Source organism: Aythya ferina (assembly GCF_964211825.1).
Source record: "Aythya ferina genome assembly, chromosome: 3".
Lineage (NCBI taxonomy): Eukaryota > Metazoa > Chordata > Aves > Anseriformes > Anatidae > Aythya > Aythya ferina.
This window is the reverse complement of record NC_140298.1, coordinates 52,001,831-52,020,437: the sequence shown is the minus strand read 5'-3', so window position 1 is coordinate 52,020,437 and position 18,607 is coordinate 52,001,831. Positions and strand designations below refer to the sequence as shown.

Here is an 18,607-nt window from a genome sequence, read left to right as displayed (position 1 = left end):
CTGTAAAAATCCTCAGATTTTACTAGTAGATAAAGTAATTCCTCTTAAATCTCATGAGGTTTATATGAGAAGTTTGTCATGCAAAGATCCTCCACTTGAGAGCAGATAGCTTTGCTGCTGTAACTCATTCAGCCTATAATAGGTTTGCCCAGGCCATAAACAAAGTTTCAGGCTTTCATGTTTTGTTGACACAAATTCCACTGGAAAAAGCTCTGACACCCCTCCAGCTGCACATTTCTTTTCACCTACAAGACACTGTTACGGGTCACACAAGACTTCTTAGTTAGGCAAAAAAGTAGAGTGCTTGTGCCTAGAGGATAAATTTGCTTTGATACCTAACAAGACTCTGGTTTGCCATTCCTGGAGGAATGTCCTTGCAGCTGTGCTTCCTAAAAGACAACCACATCAGTGTTAATACCCTTGCTGTACAGTGCTTCCCTTAATAAGTGGATATTAATAAGGTTAGGAGATACCCTCTAGAGGAGTAAGTCCAAAAATGCAGAGACAGCCAGGGGGAAAACATCCCAAGACTGACACAATAAAGGAGACAAGTTAAACAGAGTTAAGAAGATCCATTTAACCCTAGTGAGCTGGGGTTGCTTGGCTTGGAGAAAAGGCACCTCAGGGGAGACTTTTTATACTTTCCAGTTACCATAAAGGAGGTTGTAGAGAGGTGGGGATTGGGCTCTTCTCCCACGCAACAAGTGATAAGATGAAGAGAAATGGCCTCAAGTTGTGCCAGGGGAGGTTTAGGTTGGTATTTAGGAGAAATTTCTTTACTGAAAGCATTGTGAGGCATTGGAATAGGCTGCCCAGGGAAGTGGTTGAGTCACCATCCCTGGAGGTATTCAAGAAATGTGTAGGCATAGAACTTAGTAGCACAGTTTAGTGGTGGACTTGTCAGTACTACACTAAAGGTTGGACTAGATGATATTGAAGGTCTTCTTCAACTTGAATGATGCTATGATAAATAAGGCTGGCAAGCCTGCAAATCTGTTTTTAACCTACAGAGTTAAGGCCTGCTTTAACAAGCCTGTTGTTATGGTGTACAGGAATATTACAATTTATTTATTTTTTAATCTTATAGACTGGTACGGTGCAAAACTGGTGGTTGGACTTGGCAATCTAGGTCTTTCCCAAACCAAATGATTCTATGAAAACTGATTGACTCAATAAGATATGACCTATGAAAGTAGACACCTTTACTCACTGTTTCGTATTAAAAAAAAAAAAAAAAAAAAAAAAAAAACCAGCTGAGTTGCAGAGATTTGTCTTTGTTTACCACACAACTGGTATGCCATTCTTTAGGCCTAGAACCATGTGTTTTGACAGACTTAATCTATGGTCCATTATCTTCCACAAAACAAATTAAGCCAAATGCTTGTTACAATTCAGTTGTACCTATTTAGGGGAAAAGATTTAACAACTGAAAAAAAAAAAAAGTGGTGTGTGTGTGTGTGTCTCACAGCACTAAACATCTTGAGCAATCTCTTTGCCACCTATCCTTTCACCCCTTTTCTCACTTTTTAAGTTCTCTGTGTGAATCCTGAACTGATCATGACTATTCTATCACTGCATTCATCGATGCTGATGAACCTTTCTGCAACAGCCCAGCTAACAACTATGGCCACTAGTCTTTGCAAATCTTTTCCACAGGCAGCTGACTTATTGTGTAAGTGAGGTCAAACATTCAGGTATTATCCTACTTGATACAGGTACATGGAATAAAATGCCCAAATTATATTCTGAAAGAAGTCATCTTTCTGACTGAACCTTAATGACAAGTGGGCCACGGTTTTCAAGTGAAAGGGAAATAAAGGAGGACTTTCTGAGGCACTACTTGTAATTCACAGTCTAACACTTGATGCTCTCTTCTAATACTTGGCCATTTTCCTTTTCTTTTCCCCTCCCCAGAGCAAATTCTGAGGCTTCAGTGAGCGGTTTTGGCATTATGCTACTCCTGGGTTGCACAGGCTGTGCCACTTTGTTTCATTAAATGGGTTCTTAAAATCACCAGCCAGCTTTACAGATTAGTTTTATTTCTAAGAAAAGCTATAAAGCTATAGGTAAACAGCTCCATTTCAAGCTTCCTTCTATTAGAATTAAACCTGAAATTTTCAGGTCTGGGTTTGAAGCTGTCGGTAAAGAGCATGAGCAAGCAGGTATGGACAGGCTAGTGAGAGATCTGTGACCCAGCGTGACTGTGCTATTGATATGAAGAAAAGAATCAAGAATATTCTGCAAGAAACTTAACCAGATGAATACAAATGATGCAGATAGGCAGTGGAAGAGACTGTAGTTATAGTTCAGACAGTCTTTCCTGGCACAAGGAGCACATTGGCATAGTGCTTAGCTAAAGACAGGTCTGAAATAAATTTTGAATATTAAGCTTAAGAGGGACAATGGCCTGAGTAGAGCCGAGCTAAAAGACCACCTCATGCTCCAAAGAAATGAAAATATTCAGTGACAGCTTCTCAGGTGTGATATGACTTTTTATTCTCAAGGGCCAAATCTGTTCACACAGAATCAGAACAGAACCAACCAAGAAAGTGGAGTAAACCACCCCAGAAAGAAAGAGACTTCAGATTTTATCTCACAGTAATTGTTTCTTTTGCATATTAGCAAACATACAGTGGCACAAATTACAAAGGTAACATAATGGGTCTAGCAAGCATTGTGCTGCAGGCAGGGTTTTCCATGCAGCGCACATTTAATGCACAATGGAAGACAAATATTATACCAAGAAGGTACTGACAGAAGAGAAACATGCAAAGAAAAGGGAGGAAAACAAACAAACAAACAAACAAAAAAAAAAAAAAAAAAAAAACACATGATTTCTGATCATTTCTAATCTGCTCCATACCCCTTCCTGAAATGCTGGTCTTTCCACCTAGGAAAACACTTCAAAGCAGAAAGAGTAGCACAAAAAAATCTGCTCTCAAAGGGGCAAGCAGAGAGGACGCATACACACACCCTTCCTTTTGAGTAGGCTTTCCTGAATGTTGCCTCAGCTGTCTGCTGAACCCTCATGGAAGGACTTTCCTTTTTATTAAAACAAATCATAAAAACCTTCCTCTTTGTATTTCGGAGCCAGCAGCAATCCTCAGTGCCAGTGGTTTCCAAATCTTTTATTGCAAAAGCCACTCCCTGCTCCACACAGACTTTGCATTTGGCTCTGCTTTTATTTCACAGCATTGAACCGAATCAGCCGGGCCACTGGGTGTCTTGCAGCACTGGAAAAGCTCATGTGCTGAATTCTGCCTGTTTGCCACCCAACATGACCCCTGCCAGTACTATGCTCAGTGCAAGCAATGTACCTTCCCTGACTGGGAACCCACAGACTACTGCGCTAGTTTTAAAGCCTATCAGCAGTCAACATGCAGCTGCTCTTCAAGCCAAATTCTGCCTGAAGACAATTCCCAGCAGCTCCAGACTAAAAGGGGATGATACATGGTCATACTAGATGTGCTGTTCCTGTTTGCTGTGGTAAGTGCTAAATTACAGGCATATACACAGAATGGGGTTAATCAGAAGAAAATTCATATTCTTATGCTTGAAGAACACTTTGGTTTTGGGCAATGCTACTAAAACAAGTAAAAGAAGGAAATTAAAATAAGTCTTGGATATTTTTCTCAAGAAAAGAGATTACTTCCAAAATTCCAGTGAAAATTGGTTTTGACCTGGCAGATTTATGAGGCTTTGAAACTTTCATTCGGAGCCTAAGCAACAGTTTGTTTTGTGTTTAGAATAATAATACTCTTTAACTGAGGCAAAGAGGGGCGGTGACACCACTATTTATGGCTTGTTGTCCCCTCTCAGTTTCTGCACAGGGAATGCAGCTGGACTGGTTGTTGCTTTTAAAGTTATTGCACACTTTTTGTATTAGCAATCCTCATGGAGCGAAAAACCATGAAACTGCTCCTCCAGAACAGGGGCTTAATTAAAATGAACTTTTTTAAAGTAATACTTTCAATTGCTGTTGATTATCTTCTTGTTTAAGCCATTAGTGAGCATTTGTTCCAAGTTTCCAATTTTTTCCCCAAAACATTGAATGCTAGAAACCTTTCAGTCAAAGCTGAAATCTTCATACCTTTTAGGATTCTGTGGTCTGGGGGCAAGTGAATAGATACCACTAAGTATCATAGGATAATATGAGCAACAAACTGCCAGTCACCGGCACAGAAATTTGACAGGGCTGTTTTGTCTTCTCAAATAGCTTTCTACATGAAGTGCTGGAAAACATTATGAAAAGTTTGCATAACATTTTGACAGGTGTAAATGCAATTCAAAATACAGTGTTCTTGCTTTTCTTTTATGATTGATAAAAATTTGGGCTACTCTAATCTGAAGTTTTCTTAATGTGCTGAAAGTACTTCTTTCTGCACAACCTCCTCAAAACGGGCTCAGAAACGTAGTCTTCCTTCTTTAAGTGGTGATACTGAATGTTGTGGTTTGGATTTTTTTTCTCTATTGAAAAGGCAAATACCATTGTTTCTACAAGAATTCTAGAGCTGCAGAATCAATAGGCTGTTTCATATCCCATCAGCAGCAGATACTGGGCTGAAAGCCAGTTTCATCACGATGGCTTTGTTTAGCCTACAGTTTTGGTCATACTGTAATTCTAGTTAATTGATTGCTGGTTTGTTTGAGTTAGCACAATTGAAAATGGTAATGTAGACATCCAAGAAATATTTGGGGCAGAACAGTTCATTAATCAAAGTTACAGCATGTCCAAAACTTTAAAACACAGTAGGTTAGGCTGGATATAGATCCCCCCCATCTCTCTTCCACCTGACACTCAGAAACTAACACCTCCCAGGGGTCCGCTGCACTGAAGAATGAGAGCTCTCATCAGGACCTAGGGTGTGGTACATCAGTCTTTCAGTTACAGATGAGAGTGAACAGAGTCCCATTAGACAAAGCAAACCTTCCACTCAATCCCCTGCACCAAAGGGAAACAGTATGATGCAAACGTACTAAAAAAAAAAAAAAAAAAAAAAAAAAAAAAAAAAAAAAGAAAGAAAAGAAAAACCAGATGCAGTGAAGCATCTTTTCCCCATTAGCACAGAAAGTTGAAGCACCAAAGGTTGCTGAAGCTGTATCTTTCCTTTCACCTCTGCTTCACAACTGAGTGTGAGAGAAGGTGTTGATTATCTGCCATTTCACATGTAATAAACAGTGTATTCATGGACGGTTCTTCATGCAGGACAGAACTGTGCAAAGCAAACCATTGTTCCACCAACAAAATGTCAAAAATAGGAAGAGACATGTGCCATCACATTTATGCACACAAGTAAAGAAGAATGATGGTCTCTCTTACATGAATGTAACAAGACAAAATGCTAGATTTTTTTAACACTATTGTATAAAACGTAGTGGAAGAGAAAGTAGAACTGATCTGGACAGTCAACATGGCACGCTGGACTGATATAATGCAATGAGTGAAAAAAATGAGAGCATTCTTTAGGATGTATGTTCCTTAATTTTTAAGAGGACTTGCAGTTCAGTCTTCAGTACTGTTCAGCTTCCACCATCCACTGAAGAGATGTAAGGATAGGAAATTTTAACTTTAAATTTCATAGTATAATGAGTTAATATTATCCAGACTGGAATCTGAGCAGTGGTCTCTTAACTCCTAGCTATGTGTTTTAAGCCCAGAAATATCCTGCTCCCCACCGATGACCTTGCATACTATCTGATATTGCTGTTATAGGGCGTGAATATCATGAAAAAGTTTGCATCTGGTTTCAGAAAACAGACAATCCTATACGTACCACTTCTGGAGAGTGGATGTAAGGCTTGATTCTCTCTTACTCACTTCTCTGGAATGAATGAAAGCAGATCACCTCATGTGGTTTGGGAGAACTTACATTTCTTATCTTTCCTCTTACACACATCAGCAGAAAGCTTTACTGTACTTATGAGGGCCTGAACTCAAACAGAGCTGGTCTCTGCTGCCTAAGCTCTGCCCACCATGGAGAGCCATAAGCACTTTTTAAAGCACAGAAAGATTAATGACAGTTCAGCATGGGGATGCTGAAAGACTCAGACTCATGACTGATGCATGTGAAAAGACTGGTGAGCAGAGGGTGGTCAACTCTGAGTGAAAAAAGACCCATCACTGAAACCAGTGAAAGCTGCTGACAATTGTTTTTGCACATGGAGGCTATTTCTAAACACGCAAAAACTTACTGCTATTGACTGTAATTTTATGTTTCCTCTTCCTCTTGTCATAACCACCATCTTCCTGTAATGTTTATTAAGGAAATCTGGAAGTAGGAAATGAATCAACAGGGAGCCCCACCTTTATGTAGGGAGACTTCTATGTTTCGTGGAAGTGTCGTATGTAAAGTAAGGGGAGTGTTTCTAGTTTTAATCAATTTTATTGATACATCAGTCAACTGATGTACTGATCAAGTTATTATATTTGATATATTTTATCTCCTTGTTCTAGTATACCAAATGTCCAAAACAGATGACAAATGTCAGCCCTTAGAGTTCATCTAACATGGGAGGAGAGAGAGAGAGTGCACAGATGAATAAATGTGTGATTAAAGTAGTAATTATGCCAATTTAACTAGTACAGAAAGCCTTTAGACTCATTTGCCCATCATTCTGCTGTCTTCATTTCCATCACACAGGTTTACCTCCTCAGAGTACAACAAAGAATATACCAAAATTAAAGGGACAAAACCAAAACTCTCAGAGAGGCAGACTGGCTCAAAAAAGTTAAACACACTTATAAATCCTTTCCCTAGCAGCCCCAGCACCAAACTTTATGTATTTTATTATTTTTTTTAATAGTCAGTAATGCTTAAGGCATACTTGGATTGGTACAGCTTCTTTGATATAGAAAACATTTCAAAATAAGGAAAACTTCAAGGTACCATGGCTCTATATCAGATTCTATCCTTGCTAGTCAAGGATACATGATACCACATATTTTTACACTATAACCACTAAACTGCATGTACAGTGCTCTAAAGATAAAACCAGATAGAATACCAACAGTGACATCGAAATGATAGGACTAGCTTTTTTCCCCAGTGGGAGGTAAGGGAGATGGTAATTTTGGCTTTCAGATCCACAGTTCACATGCCTTCAACAAGAATGCAGTCCATTTTCCATCACTGAGAAGCCTTCAACTTCCTTGTTCTTGGAATCTGCCAGGAAATTCCCCTGTGTTCATGGAAGCCACAATGACGGTATCCCGGACACCCTAAGAACAACTTATGGGACATATTAAAAATCACCTTGTGTGGGAGCCAGGACAGCATGTCACTTGAAACAATGGTCAGTGTCCCAGCCAAAAGTACATAGCATGGATGGGAACTCTCAGCCCTGAGACGCAAGTCTTCCAACTGTCCCTCACTCGAGTGAATCTTCTGTTCCATTGTGCTCAGCAGTGCTTTGTCCTTCATCTTTTAAATCACTTCAAGAAAAACGGATTAATAAGAAACATATGTTAAGCTTGTTTGAAAAAGACCCTCGCCTTATTAGAAAATACTACAGGGAAGGACCCCACACTGCACTATGGAAATCATTATCATCTCTTTGAAGCTTCAGTTAATAGCAGTGATTTCTCTTACAGTGTGGAAGATGAGTTGTCTACATTGAAAAAACACAGAACTCAACAGCAAAGTTCAATACAGTATTTTTTTTTTTTCAGAAATATTTACAGAAGAGGTTTTCATTTAATTTAAACCACACACTTTTGTGTATAAGCCTGAGTTGAAACTCTGAAGTACAAAATTATTCTGAAAGAAAACATGCATAGTCTTCATAATATTTAAGTCATTCTTACTAAATGGGTACTGGTTAAAACACCAGATACCAAGATGGGTGGAGTTTTCCTAGTGGAGGTTCTGGAATTGTTTCCTTATAACAAAACTTTGTAATTCTTTTGTCAGCACATATGATTTCCTGTGCTCTTTGCTGTATTCCAAAAGCCAAAGCAAGCATCCTATTGTGAAAACTGGTTTACTGAGAAAATACAAACAAACATCTTCATGGTGTCAGTACTGAAGGCAGCTTTTTGTATGTGCTGGAAGATCTCATTGGGTTGTGGAACATTAATTATTGGTAGACATGCTCAAATATTGTCAACAGAGATCATGTCAAAAAAAATCTGAGACCTTTCCTCTTGTAGCTGCAAGGTTGAAATCTCCAGTAGCAAACTTAAAATCAACCATTAGTTTAACTTTGTCATGTGGCATTCAGCTCTGAAAAAACAAAGTACATTGATAAAGTGAAGATCAGCATCCTAGATTAACAAAATACACTGCCCCATTACCGAAATATGTTTACTGCTTTGTGTCACTGTTAATAGGGATATACTGTGGATGGAACATATGAAATAAAGCCTCTAGTATGAGCAATAAGTGGACTTCATACAGAAATTGAGCAAGCCTAGAGTTTTAGAAGCCTCTAGACTACAGTTCCACAGATATAATTGGAGACAATTTTCCTGTGGTTCCACGGACAACTGAACAAACCTAGTGTCCTGCGGTAGCCAACAAAGACACTCCACACACCTAACACTTACTTTGTGATGGCTTCTTTGCTCTTTGGACTATTTTGAATGCTACTAGAAAACTGCCTAGGTCTCCTGCTGAGTGACTGCCTGCTGGGCTAGTTAGTGGCTTAACCTCCCCTGTGCATAGAAATGGATGCATAGGAAGGCCCATGGCAGCACATCCACAGGCAAGGGCAAGAATTTTCCTTCTTGATAGCTGTGAGCTGCTAGTTTGTCCTGCTACCCAAGGAACCAGAACTAAATAAGCAGCATCATGACAAGAGACAAAGAATAAGAGTTCCTAGCATCACTCACCTCAGCTGCTAGAAAGGACACTTGCTGCTGACCACAGCTAACAGTTTGATTTTACTAATTCCATGAAATTACGAAGTGGATAAAGATGTCCTGCTGGCAAGTTTAGGCAATCCTCTGTAAGGGTGTGTTATTTGCTTTGCAGCAGAGAACCTAACCAGCAGACATGCAGCCAAGAAGAACTGCATTGTGCTAGATTACAAATACATAACAGAATTGTCTTCTGCAAATAGATTACAGGTGAGCAAACCAAAAAAAGTCAGAAAATAAAAGACTGTCTATACTATAGGTCAACAACAATATCAGAACTCAAATCCCCTCCTGGCTCACTGTCCACTAGGTATCTATTTCCCAGCGGCTTGGACCTAATCAGAGCTGCACCGGTTTGTGTTGTAGAGTCTGTGACAAATCCATCAAGGCTCCAGAAGAAACCATTCAAATGAATGAAAAATGAACACTAAGGCTGAAGAAAAAGATTTAGTTCAATGACTATTTTTATTCAAACAATATACCGTAATACCAGAAATGTCAATTAGGAGGACCTGTGGGGTTTGATGTTTAGCTTTTCTGTGTCTTGTTACAGATTTCTGCAGGACTGAATGGACAACAGTTGCCTGCTACTGAGTTAAAACTATGGGGAATATTCATGTTTCAACAGAGAGAGAGAAAGAGAGAGAGAGAGAGAGACTATTCTAAAAGGCAATTCATTTCTTACCACTGTCAAAAAAGCACACAGAGAAGTTGGCATTCACTTAGGTACCTTACTTAGATGTTTATTGACCTGAATATCTACTCTGTCAGAGCAAACTATTCTGATGAAGCCTTTTGAACACCTACTTGTGTTTTTGGTTTGCAGACCACACAAATTTCCCAGAATAAGGAGAACCTCCATTATATTTTAACTTATAAAACATCTGCAGTCCATATGAGAAGAAGTGTATCCCAGAGGAACAGAAAATTATAGTATTCTTAATGTGTGGATAAGAAGCAACTGGTGTTGAGGGTAATTAAATTTTGGCACTGATGAATTTCAACCCACTGTGTGCATTAATTAATCCACACAGTGCTCCTGAGAAAGAAATGCAGAAAGGTCTGAGATTCAGGGCTTACCTGTAGGTGAAAATCAACGCATAACAGGATAGGGAGACAATTTTAAATGGAAAGTTATTTTGGAATACTTCTGTGAGTGGACATTTCTATTCTGGACTGTGTGATTTCTTCTGGTTTGCTTAGTCCAAATGTAAAGCAGCTTGATCTCGTTCAGAAAAAGGGAAAGACCAAAAAATAAAAATAAAAATACTGTTCTATTCAAGACAGGACCATCCAAAAGCCCCCAAACCAGTTACTCATTCTATCTATAGACAAGCCTCAAAATCTAATTTTACATGGACCCAGACATCTGCCGTCCTTCAGTACTTGCATATTTTTCACATCTGACCAGCGTATTGGTATAATTCTGATCACGCTGCCTCTAAAAGGATACAGTAGAAATAGCACTATGCCAAAAAGTGATGAGGATGAATGCAAGTATGGCTCAGCATCTGTGCATGCAAAGGCTAAAACAGGCTAGCTTTCCTCAGGTCTAGATGACTTGCGTGTGTGGAAAGGTTTATAAAATCATGATGAATAAGAAACAATTGTTCATTATTTCTCACCACATAAACAAATGAATTTATCAAATGGCAAGTTTAGAAACAGATAAAAACAAAAGGAACATTTTCCACCCAACAAGAAATTGAGCTGCGTGACTCACCACTACATGAAATTTGGATGCCAAAAGTATTAACAGGTCCAAAATTGTATTGGGCAAGCCAATGGAAGAAAGGTCTGTCGAGGATAACCAAACAATGGCCCTAATGTAATATCAAGGGAAGGAAATGCCTGTAGCACTGATTGCTAGAAGAAAGGGAAGAGAAAAGGATCATTGCTCTGTTAAGTTCCTTCTCTAAGCTGTGGCTACTGGCTGTTGTCTGAGGCTGTCTAATGGGATGATCAACCAGTGTGGTACTTAAGTTGGTGTTTTTATGAGTTTCCAGTGACTTCATCTGTGTTTTAATAGATTTCGACAACACAATACATCAAAAAAAGTAATGGTAACCTATTACACACAGTACAGAGCACCAGAGACAATTCTGGATCTTGTTTTGGACCTGACCCTTTTATGTTTGCTCTTTACAGTAGCAAGTACGATGACCCAGGTCCTATGACTTCTATGTTCTCTAGCTAAGGAGTTCTGCAGCAGCACAGGAGGGATGGTGAGGACTACCAGCATGACATCATAAGGCCACTTCTTATAAATAAGTCAATTCCTTCCATGCCCTATATTTATTAATCTCTTGATAAAATAACCCAAATGAGTGAATGATTTCTTTATGAGAGCCTTGACATTTCGATCACATCTCATTAATTTAATGTTATGGTCATTGTTTCAAAGGCTGTATATCGAGAATGAATTTGCCTTGTAACCATTTGGATCTGAAACTTGACTGAAATACACAACGGAGTCTTTATGGCCTGTCTGGGCTCTGCCAATTCAACAACAACAACAAAAAATGACAAGAAGCTTCTCTTCTGTTCTCTCTGTTTATTTCCATATTTCACTGTGATTTTTTGACTTGATAATGCATTTTACAGATTAAAAGTCTCTCCAACCTATTTTTGTTCCCAGTGCTATTAATGTAGGCAGTAAAAAGAGGTTTTCAGTTAAGACGGACAGATTTATTCTGCCTAATTTTGACGACCTCATAGAAACGATGGGATCAAAAGTTCAGTTTGACCTTTTTATGGTATCATTTATGTTTACTCATGAAAGAAGAGACAATGCAAAATAAACTGCAGTGAAAAATAGAAAACAGTTCAGAAGAGAGAACACGTAATGAGGAAATGAAGACTAAAGTCACCCAATTGTGCTGGGCTATTTTCTATGGGCCAGTGGAGAGCTTGCCATCTCTACTAGAGAATGCAAGGTTCCACTTTAAAAAAAAAAAAAAAAAAAAAAAAAAAAAGACAGAAACAAACAACATCATGTGGGAAATCACAAGTTTAAACTGCACAAAAAATATGAATTCATACTAAATTCATACTAATTACATCAATAAAATCAAAATAAGATGTACAGTGGACCACACTTGTTGCCAAAACCCAAATTGTTTTTAAAGCTAGCTTTATATAAAGTAAGCAACTTTAAGATGATTTCTGTACCTATTCTTACATTAAAAATAAATTCATATTTTGAATAAAAAAGAACATAAAATTGTAAAGGGAATAAAAACACACCTAAAGACATCCTAACTTCTACAAAAAAAAAAAAAATCAAGAATAAAAATATTGCACGATAAGCTATTAGTTAACATTTTAATAACATTATATGTTGTAAATGCTATATCATTTAAATGTTACATAATGCTTCATATATATCCTCCAGCAGTCAAATTGTATGAGATATTAAAATGCCAACACAAAAACAGATTCCACTGAACCAGTCTACATAAAGCACCTCTATGGAAATCCAAAAACTTTCAACAGAGGAATGGTATGAATGGTTTCTAATACAGTCTGCTAACCACTTGTGGAGTTTTCAGCAATACAAATTAACTTAGAAGCGTAGCTGTAGCAGAACATTTAAGGAATCAAAATTTGTTTATTTGCTAATCATAGTCAAATAAAGAAGAGTACCTTTCTACCAAAATATGGTAAACATATACATTTCAGGAATGACATACCAGAGTGTCATGCACTTGTTGAAAGCCTAAAAAAGATGCAAATAATGCAGAGAAATTGTGCTGGGCTGAAATAATCAGCTTGCAATACTATTCAGGGGTTCAGATACTATATAAGAAATTTTTAGAAGCTATTTATAAATAAGTATGAATATATTTTTTAAAAATCTATGAACAGTAGAGTTAAATTAAGACTTCTTTTTCACAAAATACTAAAGGCTTGTTAAAAATAATGAGAGTCATGGGAACAAAACTGGGAGAGGTGGAAGGTTCTTGGTTTTCTCAGAAAGTAAAGCTTACATAATCACGCTTCCCACTGTGAAACATTTTGGGGTCTTCTGGCATATTTCAACCAAAGTTAAATGTAGAATAAAAGTCTCAAAGACTTAAAATATCTAATAAAATACTTTTATATATTTTAGTATAACTTTTAGTTGTACTAAAATAACTAATAAACTTACAAGCTTTATTAAATTAGAGATTGGGAAGGAGTAAAATAAATACTTCCACAACAGTAAAGGCATGTAGGAGTAAGCTTTTCTAGATTCCCATCCAGGTCTCCTGTTCAACACTTACCTGGCTGCAAACCAGCCAAGGAATATAACCAACCCCAACATAAACTTGAGGATGCGAGCCCTTCTCTGGGACATTGAAAACCACAGACCAGCTCCCTCCTCTACTTGTGACCACTTGAAGATCTGCTTCTCACTTTCAAGAAAAGGTTCAGATCATGAATGTCTGGGACACACAGAGACCTGAATTTTCAGCCTAAATCTGAAGTAGAAAAAGCAACCGGGGCCCAGGGGAGGGGACAAGGCTGGGGTCCCTCTCACAGGCACGTTCTGGGAGGAAGGATTCAGGAATCTGCTACAGCCTGGGGAGGCCTCATCTTGGAAAACGTGAGGGGACGGCATTTCTGAGGAGATGTGAGCCAGAACCCCTGCAGTAGGGAGAGAAACACAAACTCTCATCCCAGGACAGAAGGGCTATTAGACAAACAGGCAGTCCCTCTGACAGACTTTTTAAAGCCAGACTTTCTATTCCTCCCCTCTTTTTCTCTGCTCTCTTCTAACCCTTTGTAAAATAAAATATCCAGCAGTGAAGATCTCATTCTATGCTGAACACAGCAACCCTCCTTCATCTTCCCCTCACAGCCTGTACCACACAGTGCAATCTGAGATGGCTCTGCTGGAGTTTTTGTGCCTGATAAACACAATGATGAATACATTTACATACAAAGCCATATGAACAACAGTGCTCTGTGAAATACACTACTCCAACAAGAGATGCCAAAATCTTTGTCCCATTGTTTCTTCATTCAATGAAGAAATACAGAGAAGACAAAAAGAAGCAGCATTAATTTATGCCTCTGCTTCACACCCACCCCCATATCTCAGTGGGATTTCTGGAAATAATGCAAGGCCTCTCCAGTGTTTAAGATGCAGCCCCTCCAAATGCAACAGCAGATCTCTACAGTCAAAAAGCAGAAAAAAAAATGCATAAATGGAAACTAATTTATTTCACCTTAAAGAACACTTTCTGTATCTGTATTTGCATACACATCTTTGCAGATAGTACTACAAGCATGGTCAGATGTATTCTGCTGTTACTATGAGAAAAGCAGACATCATTTGTCTAAACTGTTATTTATTATTCAGCGAATGAATTGTTTTAGGGCATGCATCAAGAAAATATACCTACATTTTCCAAATGTTTTTGAGTACAAGCATGTGTAAGATATTATAAGAAAAAAACATTTTTGTCAACATATTTTTCCGTTTACTCATCAGCTTCTTGATTTTTCTGTGGAATAGCAAAACAAAGCTATGCTATGTTCTCAGCATGGCTATTTTCATAGTGGAACAAGTTTCAGATTAGTGACTTGGTGCTCTTCCCCTATTAAAAACATAAAAATACAAAACTGGTCCCTTGCCCTTCCTTCAAAAGACTAGAAAACAGAATTTCCAGAGATATTCCCAGTACCTCTGCAAGCAAAGAAACAACATCAGAAGTCTAATGAACATCATGGAGGAAAGGAGAGATAATGAAAGCAATGCCTGTGTTTATTTTACACTGTATATGCACTCGGCTGTCACTGACTTCAATGCAAATTCCATTTCTATAACATCTACAGTATGAGACTGGTGGTGTGGGAGCCATACACTAACGTATAAAATTAGACAGGCAAACGACCAACAGTCTCCTTGGAAGCTGCTGCGGCGTGGGATGGCAACTTAGACTCCTTTTGCCTAATCTGCCTTATTAGGACTTTTCCCATATCCTGTTCTCTCATTCATTTAAATAAATGAAAGCAATAGGAAAGCAATAGATCCCCTAGCTACAGTAAACACAGGTGGACAAAACAGATTAAAACTTCACTTCTGATGACCTTATATTCAAAAAAGATAAAAAAGCTCACGCTGGGACTTGGAGTGGTGTTTGAGAACACAGCTTGCTTTCACTGCTTACTTGTCTGACCTTTGTACAGAATACCAAAAACTATCAATACAATATGCAGAAATTATGTCAGCCCTTTGATATGGAGGGTGAGGGATGGCTCATTTTGGATATTTATTTTAATGATATCACAATCACACATTGTGTGGTTTGAATTAAATAGATTCTTTTGAGCTTAAAAAACCCCATTGATCTTTCAAAATATTCTTTTATTTTTGTCTGGCACTCGACTGTGCTTCCTAGCACTGCTGCCATTTAAATGACTTCACAGTTGATGCAATAAACACATGCAAAGATATAAACACCTCATGTTTATTTTTAAGCAAATAAGAATTAAAAACCAGTTCCTGGAAACTTCAATGGCAACTGAAAAGTGGCACATGCAAGATCATTATGAATCAAACTGATATGGAGTCAGACCCATTGAAAGGAGCCATTTTCCTGAAAATAATTGCATCTCCAAAAAACAAATTTCTAGTTTATGCCTCTGACCACAATAACAAAGAATGAGACACAAATGTCTGTAGCTTTCATGCACTGAACTGAACAGCCACTGACTCCAATGTGAATTCCACTTCCACATGCTTTACAGGTTGAGACAGATGCTGTAGGAGTCAGTATAACCTATTATTAATGAAAGCTATATTAAAAAAAAAAAAATCATAAAATATCTTAAAATTTGTTACTTCAAACGGTCACCTCAAAACTAAATTAAATGTTTCATTCTGATTTTAAGCTTCCATTATACTTAACTGGTTTATCATCCCTATCTTCAAGTGAATGAAATAAGATCAACACTTAAAGAAGATTTTTGGTTTGAAACTGACTGTAAAAAATAAATAAATAAAATTTCTACATGAATCAATTATTTTCTCTCTCCCTTCTCTCCAAGCCCCCAACATATCCAGTTTCAAGATCTTATTGTAATAGAGTTGCATTGACTGAAACAAAGCTGCTTTTCAATGTGATGACACAGATGAACTATTTTAAATTCTTGAGTTTTATTTATTTTAAATTAATTGAGGAGAAAGGCTATTCTCATTTTCCATTTAGGATTTTCAAACTGGCTCAAATGAATCCAGCACCCATCTCCCAGTACTTTTCCTTACATCTCTGAAGTATGCCAGACTGCTTGCCATGTACAGTGATACCAAAAATCATGGACAGGACCACAGCTGGTGCCCAAGACAACATGTTATAAACAACTGGAGAAAAAAGAGCATTGCTAGAAGGATGAGGTGACTCGATCTTTTCAGGGTAGCAGCTTTAGCATTCTGCATGGTTATGAATCAGGAAGGAATAAGAGAGCACTGTCACGTCCTGTTTTCTCTAACTGCTTTTCAGCAAGGAAGAACTTGAGCATAGCCTAGATATATTCTTAGCACTGTGTACTTGCAAGTGATCAATAAGAAAGGACACTGATAAAGATCTAAAAGTATTAAATATCATAAAAACATTTAAAAAATTGTCAGAAACACGTCAAGGGCATGGGTAGTCCCCACATTTTCCTAGTGTCCTTGATTTACTATCAGGTCCAGTCACCAATGCTCCAAATGAAGAGAATGAATTAGTTCAGGACATCCTTGTTCTAAAAGTAACAAAGAGAGAGATGAAGGAGGCAGATTGCTAGTACTTGCTGAATCAACACACGAAGAGATAAGGACATAGGCTAGTCCCACAATATAAAAGAAGCTGAAACAGACACTTTCCTTTAGCAGGCAGTCTCTTCAAAAGCATAGGAAAATCTACCATAATTGATACCTGGCTGTTTTATAACAAATGGGCTGTCCTAACAGCAGGTTTATTTAATATTTGCCCTACTCCTACATGGGGAACTTATATATTTACTTTGATTTCTCTTGATGGACTCACAGAGCTGTATGTTCTTAGATGGCGCAAGTTTCTGAGGGTAAAACTTACCTTTAACGTATATGCTTCTGTTGTATTTACTGTGATCTGTAAGTATATAAATGGTTACAGCTTAGAGATAAGAGATTTTTTCCCTATCACGTGTTAGCCTACTTCCAGAAAGTGTAATGAAAAATAATAATATTTCCTAACAATAATAATGGTAATAACATTTAATTCAACTATAACTGTCCTTTTTTTCCAGAACTAGTCTGACAACAGCAGCTCTTAATTTAGACCAAGCTGCACTCTGCACATGTGGATAAGCCAGTTACTATGGCAGCAAAACACCTGGGATAAATTGCTGGGCTGCTGAAAAAACAGTTTTGCTACTGACTTCAAGAGAACACTGTTAAGGCTTCTACCACACAGAACAGAAAATGAGCTTTTGTTAAGTAGTCTGGCCTGTCTGCTCTTTGGTGGATGTCTTCCCTGTTAAATTTGTCACTTGACATAAGAAAAACTTAACCTTATTCTTGCCAAATCAGAAAAGACAAGACCCAGTACCTTTAGACCACGTTTCCTTTAAAAGAAGATAATGTGTTTACCATCTCTTTCTTTTATCTTGCTTAGTCTTCATCACCTTGGCTTATCTTCCACGCAACCTCATATTTACAAGTTCAGTCATTAACACTGAAAATAGTGCAAAGTACTCTCAACATCACACAGACAGAATTTCACATGTGCTTTTTCACAATGCATTTTCCTGTGACCAGGAACAAGGACATACGGACTTAAATCCTCTGGCACTCCACTGATATAAAAATACACTGTCCCACTTCAAAAACAGTTCAGTAAGTTTTCTGAATGAGTTTCACACAAACAAAAGCCTGTGTTCCAGATGTAAAACCCAGATGCACAAGTCATCTCTCGCTGATGAGAATGTAATACTAGCCAAAGCCTAAACCTCAGGGAGCAGACCTGTACTGTGTAAAACATGGACAAATAATACAAGATTACAGTAACAATATCAGTGCTAGAATAATACTGACTACTTATGCCAGACACATATGCACACACACACACACAAAAAAAAAAATCCAACTTGTGGAGCTTGAATGTTTGTGAATCACCTAAACCCTGAGCAGCTATTAAGGCTCATAAGGCTCAGCCATCTTTCTACTGTTGATAAACACGTTGTTTCTAGTTATGAAATAGCTAAAGATATGTTTTTCTTAGTGAGGTAAATGCAAAAAAGCGGAATCCTTTCACGTAACATACCTGGTCTCTGCATTCTGAGCTCCCATGCACCCAATAGGTAATCCTTCCAAAAAGCCATGAACCATCAGTACAGCTAAGTGGCTGTTTCTTATACATCAAAACTTCAACTCTACCCAACTGGTGTCACGGAGAAAGCTCCCATTAACTCCTTGGAGTCAAGTTGCTCAAAGTCAGCAAGTCACTTTAGGAAAATCTGCTACAGGTGAAGGTGGCCAAGCTGTTGCTGAAGAGTTGAGTTAAGGCAATGATGACATGGACAGCTGCCTCAAATTGAATAATCTGAAGGTTATTAGCTGTCCAGGTATCAGCCAGTGGGCATACTGACCTGTAGAACCCATCACGGCTTTGGCTATCCACTCTTAAATCTTTATAGTGGGCACAATAGACACAGAAATTTTATTAATAAAATAGGTGTTAAAGGGCAATAAGCACACAGCTATTTCATCTTTTTTCTTTCTTTGTCTTTCACAGCTAT

At 38.0% G+C, this 18,607-nt stretch overlaps 1 protein-coding gene across 1 annotated transcript in view; it reads right to left on the bottom strand.

Annotated features, from left to right (window-relative positions):
* Window positions 1–18,310, bottom strand: part of PLEKHG1 (pleckstrin homology and RhoGEF domain containing G1) — a 163,133-nt gene extending 144,823 nt beyond the window's left edge. Inside the window, exon 1 of the mRNA XM_084514200.1 lies at window positions 18,133–18,310. The gene's annotated coding sequence lies outside the window, so the exon portion shown is untranslated. The remainder of the gene's footprint in view (window positions 1–18,132) is intronic.
* Between the last annotated feature and the right edge of the window lie 297 nt (window positions 18,311–18,607).